General features: G+C 47.4%; 1 protein-coding gene and 1 pseudogene across 5 annotated transcripts in view; both read right to left on the reverse strand.

Annotated features, from left to right (window-relative positions):
- SIRT5 (sirtuin 5) overlaps positions 1-2,825 on the reverse strand; it is a 35,786-nt gene extending 32,961 nt beyond the window's left edge. Inside the window, exon 1 of one of the 5 annotated variants that reach the window (XM_075532462.1) lies at positions 2,680-2,718. The gene's annotated coding sequence lies outside the window, so the exon portion shown is untranslated. Of the gene's footprint in view, positions 1-2,404; positions 2,617-2,679 lie in introns of those variants that run through there. The other 4 variants (XM_075532463.1, XM_075532460.1, XM_075532459.1 and 1 more) reach the window with 4 other exon arrangements.
- A 5,068-nt stretch (positions 2,826-7,893) lies between these two features.
- On the reverse strand, positions 7,894-8,290 carry LOC142437497 (ATP synthase F(0) complex subunit C2, mitochondrial pseudogene; annotated as a pseudogene).
- Positions 8,291-9,535: the final 1,245 nt, after the last annotated feature.

Below are 9,535 nucleotides of genomic sequence, written 5' to 3' on the forward strand. Positions count from 1 at the left end.
TATTTAGGAAAGGCAGATAAAGAGACTGGACAGTGGGGCAATAGGGTGGTCCTGGAACAATACACATGCCAGGGCCCAGAACTTTGCTCGAGGCAGTGCTTGTCACGTATCCTACAGTTCTTGTCACATATCCTGCCTTTGGTCACCAGTTCACACACAAAGGGACTGTTGACAATTTCTCTGGAGGCAAGCAAAGAAACAAGAATATCTTTAGCCAACTCGACTATGGTTTGGAGGGGGCATAACTCAACACGTGCACACGGCTGTGTTTCAGTCCTTGGCCAGGCGAGGGGAGAGCAAGTATTGAGTTTATCTTAGTTGAAGGCGCAGACTTTCAGGGTCTCAGCTCCCTGTCAGCTCTTTCCCATGGCGTTGTTTCATCTGTGGAATATGGCGACAGTCTTGTCTTACTCGAGAGAGGAATGAGTTACAGACCGTCTCATAAATACACGCTGGCACTTGGAAGCCCAGGCATTCCAAACAGAGCACACCTTAAGACAATCTGCTCCCACATTTGAGTAGCTATTCCTAGACCAGAGAGAACTCTGTTAACTTATCCTGGTGGCCAACCCTGGCGCTTCCTACTGCCTTGACAACCTGGTACCTGTCTTAATAAACTCCTTACTCATGAATTTTGTCTGCGTTCAGGGTGGTCATTGCAGTGGATATTAGAACCGAGAGATGGAGTACTCGAGCAGTGGTTCTCAACCTTCCTCATGCCGCCACCCTTTACTACAGTTCCTCATGTGATGGTGACCCCCCAACCATAAGATGATTTTCACTGCTACTTCATCACTGTCATTTTGCTACTGTGATGAATCATCATATAAATATCTGACACGCAGAACGTATTGGCATTGTTACAAATTGAACAGCAGTAAAGCACAGTGATGAATCACAAAAACAATATGTAATTCTATATTGTGAAATAAACAAGTAAGTGAAATTTTATCTTGAAGCATGATGGAGCATGGGTAACCATTTTCACGCCGGTACTCGTATGTGGGTGTTCTGCATGTGGGCAGACCCGCCTGGAGACGGATAGAGAAGCGGTGTCTAGGTTCCTAAGACCATTGGAAATACGTGTTTTCCGATAGGCTTCGGCAACCCCTGGTCATTCGACCCCCCCAAAGGGGTCGCAATGCACAGGTTGAGAACCTCTGGAGAGGGCCAATTAAAACAATACAATGTCTACCAAAAGCAATAAATCAGGAAGATAAGTTTGGTCTCACTGGTGATAAAAGCTGCCAGTGTTGTGAGAGAACCATCCGCGTGATGTTCTTTTCAATGAATTGCGTTTTTGTTTGTTTGTGTGACTAAATGCCGGGGTAAGTTGTAAAATGTTCTGGAGAAGTCCCTCTCTAAATGTGACAACAAACATACCAAAATCATGAAGACAACACAGGCCCAGGCAATGCTTAGATCTGGTGTGAATAAAGTGGCTGTGAATCCAGACTAACTCAAAGGCAACTAACAACCACAAATACTATGAAGTATTTCCCGGAATCATCTTTTGCGCCAACATCCATCTGTTTTTCCGGGAAGTAGTGCGTGGACGGTAACTTCTAGGATTTTATAATCCTGTTAGAGCCTAAAACCTGACACAGGGCGGCCGCGCACCATGAGAACTGTGGTGTGGAACCCCAACGCCCAGCTGTCTTCCCAGCCACGGGTGGACGCTCCTCCCTGCTTCTGTCCGCTTAGGCTGCTCTCTGCGCTACTCAGTCCACCGGAGCCTCCATCCTCCTTGGTTATGCCCGGCCTCTCTGCGAAAGGAGCTCTTCCTCTAGTTTCTGGGCTCCTGGCTCCTTGTCATCCCGTTTGCTGCCTACCCTCCACCTTTTCTCTTCTGGTGACCCCCAACCCCCCTTCTGGGCTCACCTGCGGGGTGGGATGGGGTTATGCCATCCTCGCAGGCCCCTAGACTGCTGGACTCAATGTCCTCAGCATCCCCCGCCCAGTGTCCCAGAGGCCGCTTCCACCACACAGTCATGCCTGGGACCCCCAACTTCTCCCAAGTCCGGTCTTTCCCAACGCCGCCGCCTCTAGTCTTCTCCGCTTAGGGCGCCCCTTCCCCTGCGGTCAAAGGCCTTGACCTCGACTTCTCCCTTTCAGTCACATCCCCGGATGACTCCACCTACCAAGTAGGTACTCGATCCGGCCCCTCCTCCCAGGTGCACGGTCCCGGCCTAGTGCAAGCCCGGAGGGACCCTCTGCCCGGAGTGACCCTTCTCAAAGGGGAAACTGCGCACGGCTTTCCCGGGGTCCGCTAACTGGGCCCCCAAGCCCGTCCTGAGGCGCCCTTTTCCTCTCCAGCCTCGCTTCCGGCCCCCTCCCCCTTCTCTCCCGCCACTTCGACCTCCGACATCTGCCCCCAGCGCTTCCGGACAGCGCCCCAGGTCACCTGGGGGACGTCCTGCCCTCGGATCGCCCACGACCGTCCTCCCGGGCCCAGTCTCACCCTCCCAGATCGCGGAGAGCGGGGACCGGCCACCCCCGCGGGCCCAGATCCTTGGCCGCCCGGAGGGGGCGGGGCCGCGCCGGGCATGCGCGCTGCGGCCCGCGGCCCGCGCGTGAGGGACCGCACACACCCCGCCGGAGCCCCAGAGAGCTCGGCGGTCCCCCGGGCTGGAGCCAGCGAGGCCACGAGACCCAGCCCCTGCCCGGGCGGAAACGCACCTGCACACCGGAGGCGGGACGGCGGCAGCGGGAGGGGCGGGGAGGCCGGACCTGGAGGCCGCTGGGCGGAGCGGTTCGACCGGCCTGCCGGGCTGCAGCGACCCCTACCGGGGACCTCCCTACTGGGACTCCGCCCCCTGCCGGGGACCTCCCTACTGAGACTCTGCCCCCTACCGGAGACCACCCTACTGAGACTCCGCCCCCTACCGGAGACCGCCTTATTGGGACTCCGCCCCCTACCGGGGACCGCCCTACTGGGACTCCGCCCCCTACCAGAGACCGCCTTATTGGGACTCCGCCCCCTACCGGGGACCGCCCTACTGGGACTCCGCCCCCTACCAGAGACTGCCCTACTGGGACTGCGGCCCCTATTGGGGGCCACCCTACTGGGACTCCGCCCCCTATTGGGGACTCTTCCTATGGGTACCCTTGCCCTCTGAGGTAGTTTATTGTGCCAACCAGGCCGATAAGCATATGTGGGGTTAATTGACCTGCGGAGGGATACATGGCTCAGTGAGCCTTGCCTTTCTAGTTCTCTGGTCTCTTGCTTTGTGATGGTCAAACTAGGGTGCAGCTGCCTTAGCCAGTTCCCTGCTTCAGCTGTCAAGGCTCACTTCCTGCAAGACATCCCTGAGGAGAAGCTGCATGGAACTACCCCAATGCAGCCCTGGGTGATGGAGCAGCCATGTGGAGACGCTTGCCAGCACTGAGATGCTTACCCTTTCACTGCCTCGGCTTTCCTCCTGCAGTCAGCATCATAGTGTGTGTTTTGTAGGATGGAAAAGGACTTTGCGGATTGGCGTTGGACATATGGGTTAATGGGTTAATGTTGGACTTGTGGGTTTGGGCAGCACTGGGTTGGGATGTTTTCTTAATGTACACTTACCCTTTATATAAAAGTCTCTCTTACTTATGAGTTTCTGTGGATTTGTTTTTAGTACCCAGACTAACACAACCCTTCATCATTTATGTGAGGCGGTATATATGATGGTTCAGATCCTAGTGTCTGCACATACAGATTAGGTTAAAATCCCAGCTCTATTGGGAAGTTTTGCATCTTTTGCAGTTACTTGATCTACCCATGCCTTAGTTTCCCCATATGTGAAGTCAGGAATACAAGAACTTATTGCATCAGGTATTTATGGGTGCTAAAGGAGCCTCAGTGGAGCCCTGGTAGTGTAGTGCTTATGGATTGGGCTGCTGAACCCAAGGTTGGCAGTTCAAAACCATGAGCAGCTCCTCAGGAGAAACACCAAGCTTTCTCCTTCTGTAAAGAGTTACAGTCTTGGAAACTCACCAGGGGGCAGTTCTGCCATGTCCTAAAGGGTCTCTATAGGTCAGCATGAACTCGATGGCAGTGACTGAGTTAAAGGAGTCTAATGGTGGTCTTAATTTCCAGTCAAACGGGGTGGGACACTTGTGATTTCTGAGGCAAGGGCAAACAAATTAGTGTAAAAATATACACCACCTCACATAAATGTGTGACTCCACTGCTTTTTGGACTCGGGACACTTGCCATCCGGTTTATCCTGTGGGCAGGAGGGCAGAAGAGTCCCAACGCTCCTTCCTTGCAAGTAGGTGACTCGGTAAGGCGACTCGGTAAGAAGAAGGCCTTCCAGGAGATGGATTGGCACGGTGGCTGCAACCATGGCCTTGAGCACGGGACCAGTGGTGAGGACCACCCAAGGCTTTGAATCAGAAGTGGCTCAAGGGCACCCAACAACATAGGGCCGCTGTGAACGGGCTCTGACTTGATCGAGAGAGATTGCAGTGTGTGTCTTCTTTGGATGCACCATAGAAGGAGCCTGGTGGCACAGGAGATAAGCACTCAGCTGCGAACCCCAAACTCCACGGTTTGAACCCACCAGCCACTCAAGCAATGAAAGATGGAGCCGTCTATTTCTGTAAAGATTTACGACCTTGAAGGCACTCTGATGTTCCTTTTGAAATTCACCATCATATTAATCCAAATACATTACAGTCTGCCATAACAATTAGTATATAAGTTTTAAATGAATAAATGAGATCAGCGATTTGGCAAGCTACCACAATTTAAAAAAAGGTATATTATCTTCTCTTTATTATCATTATTATTATTACTTTGCTTATTAGTCCGGAGTAACATGAAATAAACAAAAAGCGATTTATTGACGATTCATTTTATTTAAAGAGGATTTTCCTAGGATAATCCCATAGGGGGCATAAGATTTGGGGATCCATACATTGAAAGGTAGCATTACCACCACCACCACCCCTCCTGCCTTTCATAAAACTCAGACATGTCCGGCTTCCCTCTGGTCGATGAAGTTTACACCCTCCTGGGATCGCAGCTTCATCTGCTTCTCTGGGTCCTCTTTAATCCTCCGGTGCAAATAGAAACATGGCACAAACACCTAGGCTTGGTGTCCTTTAATTACTGATTTATTTGGGCACACCAGGGAAAAGTTTGAATTTCCAAGAGCTTGACTCAATGCTAAAGGAGAGCAAAAAAAAAAACAAATAAACACTGAGATTGCAAAATGCCAAGAGACGAAAACACAAGCTAGAAATTGTGTCATGGCTTCTTAGGGCTCCCCTCTCCCAGTCCCCATGCCCACCCCTGTGAATCTTCAACTGTAACCTAAGAGGGCAAGAGCTACATTGTTTTCTCTCTCTCTTTTCACTTATGAGTACAAGCAGCACCAAATAAAGGAAAACCATTTATTGATGATTCATCCTATTTACAGAGATCTTCCTGGGATAAACAAATAGATGGCATAAGAATTTGGGGGGCACATATATTAAAAAGGTTCTTTGGGTGCTAGGGTGAGGCCTGAGAGATAACTAACACACCAGGAAGGATCCCCACATACAGCACCCCAAGGCTGTGGCTGTCTCATTCAGCAGTTGGCCAGCCCACCTGAAAATAATATATTTATAACCAGAATATTCTTGCAACCCCACTACAGCCACAGCGAAGTGTTTAAGAAATAAAATGGCCGTGAATAACTGAAGTGTGGTCCGTGATAGAAAAATGGGAGTTGTGTGAGTGTTCATGAGCTTCCATTGGAAAAGCAAGTTATGAGAAGGCTGCACCAGGCCATGGAATGATGGCCTGCCGTTTTTGTTCTTAGTTTTTAGATTATTTTTAATTTTATTTGCATACCATACAATTCAATGGTTTGATGAGATTAAACAGCTGTGCCATCATCACCACAATCAATTTTAGAGCATTGTCTTCACTTTTGTACTCATTATTATTAGCTCCCCGTTTCCTTGGAACCTCCCCTGCCATAACCAACCCTAAGACACTATGGGTCTACTTACTGTCTCTATAGATTTATACATCCTGGATTTCATATCAAGAAGTCATACAACACCTTTAACAACAATAACAAAAAATAAAATAAAACTAGAACAAATTAAACATGAGTCCAACAGGAAAGCACATGATAAGATGTTAAATTTTAACCTAATTATATCCGCATATAGGGTCAGCATGAAGCAGAATTGACTCAATGGCGATGAGTTATATCTGCACCAGAAAGTATACGCTCCAATGTACTAAACTGGGGGCAGGAATATTTACATCCCTGATCAATGATCCAAGGAAATTCAATAGAGGCTTTATCTCTGTTGGGACAATATAAATGCGTATTGGGCTTTCACTGTGTGTTAGCCCAAGTTGGTTAGAGAAACAAATCCAGAGACACTCATGGGTATAAGAGAAAACTTTATATGAAAGTGCAATTGTACATTAAGAAAACATTCCAGCGCAGTCCAGATCAAGTCCATCAGTCCGATATTAGCCCATAGGTCAATACTAGTCCATAAATTCCTCTTTAGACACAGTCGCCATGCAATGATGCTGAGTGCTGGAAGACTGCAGGCCAGTGGGTGGAAAGTTGTGGATCTAGTGGTGGTGGAAGCATCTGAGCGCTAGCGTGGTGGGTCTCCACGTGGCTCCTCCAGCTTCAGGGCTCTGGCTCCATCAGCCTAGCTCCATGTGGCTTGTCATCAGGAATACCAAGTAGAGAGAGTGTGCCTGGCCTCCAGTAAGCTGTTTATCACCTTTGAGCCTCTAAATGAGGTCATCAAGCTGCAACCTGATTGATAGGCTAGACTCCACACCACCCTCTTATTAGTCTCAAGTTGACACCAGAGTATGTAACTTCCACAGGATGGTCACCCGAATCCTTTTGCAAATCGAGTGCTCAGAATGTAAGCAATAAAATAATTCCCTCCTCTGATCTTGGATTTTATTAAGATCCTTGGATCACACAGGCTGGTCTTCTTCTGTGTGAACTTAGCTGACACCTAACTTTGATGGTTACTTGTTTTAAGAAAAGTTTTTAAGATCCCATATGTTGTATCCTTCTGAGAGCTCGGTACCATCTGATTTCTTCCCCAGATTTTGTTATAACATCCACAAATTAGGTGATCCCTCCATGAGGGTAAATGTAGAGCATGGCTATAAGAACTAATTGCATTATTAGAAATGATTGTTCTCAGGGTAAGGCTTATGGTTGAGTATAAGCTCAAAATGCATGAACATATCTAAGTTTTATATATATCTCTATTGGCAGCATTATCAGGTTTTTGAGAAATAACATAAATAACCTCCTTGTGATCTTTGATAATAGTATTATTAAACTAGCCAGTGATATGGGATTTTATTTATTTATTTGTGGCAAAAACAAACTCAACCAAATATTCTTCATTTCGAGAACCTCTACATGTATCATTCACTGCCATTGACTATACCCTTCCTGTTTTATAACTATTATTGTTACCCTTTTCTAAATTATTCCACCACCATGAATATAAACTCCATAGCCCCTATGCAAATAGTCTTCCTCCTTCACCCATGGTAACCATAAGTCAAGCTGGGTTTCTCTCTCTGTTTTTTAAGTAGTATTCTTGATATAATAGTCAAATATCATACCCTTCCATAGTTAAATCGCTTCTAAAGAGAGTTATATATATCCTCACAATCAGGTTTTTTTTTTATTAATACAGTATTTATTTGTCTTCCCTCTGTCAAACCCTGAGCCAATTTCTTTTCCCGGGCTGCCTGGGGAGGTGCAGGGAAAGCAGACATATAAGGCAGACGAGGCGTGGGACAGAGAACCCTGGGAGGTGAAGCAGGCTCCTTCACATGGCCAAGAGGATGAGGAAGGCCGTCATCAGGCAGAAAAGCCCCATGGCCTCCGAGAGGGCATAGCCCAGGCTGGCTCAGGAGAAGAGCAGCTGCTGCTTCAGAGAAGGGTTCCTGGCATAACCAATGATGAGGCTCCCAAACACAGTCCCAATGCCAGCTCCAGAGCCGGCCACTCCAACTGTGGCAGCCCCGGCCCCAATGAACTTGGCAGCTGTGTCAATGTCCCTGGAGACAGCGCTGGTTTGGAAGCTGCGACTAGGGATGCGTGAGGTCAGGGGACGTGGGGCTGTCCAGCTGCTGAAGTGCTCTTCTGTCAGTGTCTCAGGCCGTTTCTGCACCAAAACAGACAGTGGTCGGTTAAGCAGCTGGGAGGTGCTCCTGACCAGGGAAGGGGTGGAGACGAATTTGGCGCAGGCGTACATTTTTAGGGGGTGAGGGGCAGTAGCAGGCGAGCTGCTCCTAGTGCAGAGAAGACAGCCACAATCAGTTTTAATGCAGAACTCCAGCATTCATGGTTTGTTCCCCCCACCCTCCTCACTCCCTGTCACCTAGGTCCCTGATAAGCATCAGTTATTGTCTCTATGCATTCACTCTTCCTGTGCTTCATTAACTGGGAAACCTACCAGAAACAATGAAAAACAAACCAATAAGAAAATATAATAATATAAAGATAAAAATAAAGAGTAACAAAGAAAAGACCACCAACAATATTTTTAAAACCAGTGAAGAAATTTCTGATGTAGAACAAGTGAGAAATATTTGAGCCTAGAACAAATCAGGTTGGGTCAAGATGGAGGTCAACTGACCAAGTAACACATTGCACCATGGTTCAATCGACAATAAAGTTTACAATAATTATTGTCCAATTATAAAGCTGTTCAAGCCCTGGGCTGTGGCTAGAGGGGATCTGCCAAAGGCTTATTCTGATTGGACACACTCCAGGTGGATTTTGGGTTCCCACTGTCCTCCATAGGCTTCTACAGATTGGGGGTTCACAATTTGAGCTCTGATACTTTTCCCTTCATCATACTTAGATTTTGTTATTGTCATCTTTGGATCACACAAGCTGGTGTGTTTCTTCCATGTGGATTTATTTGGTAACTCACTTAGATGGCTGCTTATTTGAATACAAGCCTTTAAGACCCCAAACGAGAATTTATAATACTATCAATAATAATATTATAATACTATCAATGTATAATACTATTTGATGCCTCACGTAGATGGCTGCTTATTTGAATACAAGCCTTTAAGACCCCAACCTAGAATTGATAATACTATAAAGAAGCTGGATTATATGAAGCAGAATGTGGCATCAGGATCGGAGGAAACCTTATTAACAACCTGTGGTATGCAGATGACTCAACCTGGTTGACTGAAAGTGAGGAGGACTTGAAGCACTTGCTGATGAAGATCAAGGAGTGCAGCCTTCAGTATGGATTAAAACTCAATGTAAAGAAGACCAGAATCCTCACAACTGGACCAATAGGCTACATCCTGATAAATGGAGAAAAGGCTGAAGTTGTCAAGGATTTTGTCTTGCTTGGATCCCCAAGCAATGCTCATGGAAGCAGCAGGCAAGCGACCAAAGGATGCATTGCATTAGGTAACTCTGCTTCACAATTGAAGAGCAAGGATGTTACTTTGAGGACCCAAAACATTATATTTTCCATCGGGTCATATGCATGTGAAACTTGGACATTGAGTAAAGAAGAC

This window comes from Tenrec ecaudatus, chromosome 1, assembly GCF_050624435.1.
Source record: "Tenrec ecaudatus isolate mTenEca1 chromosome 1, mTenEca1.hap1, whole genome shotgun sequence".
Taxonomy (NCBI): domain Eukaryota; kingdom Metazoa; phylum Chordata; class Mammalia; order Afrosoricida; family Tenrecidae; genus Tenrec; species Tenrec ecaudatus.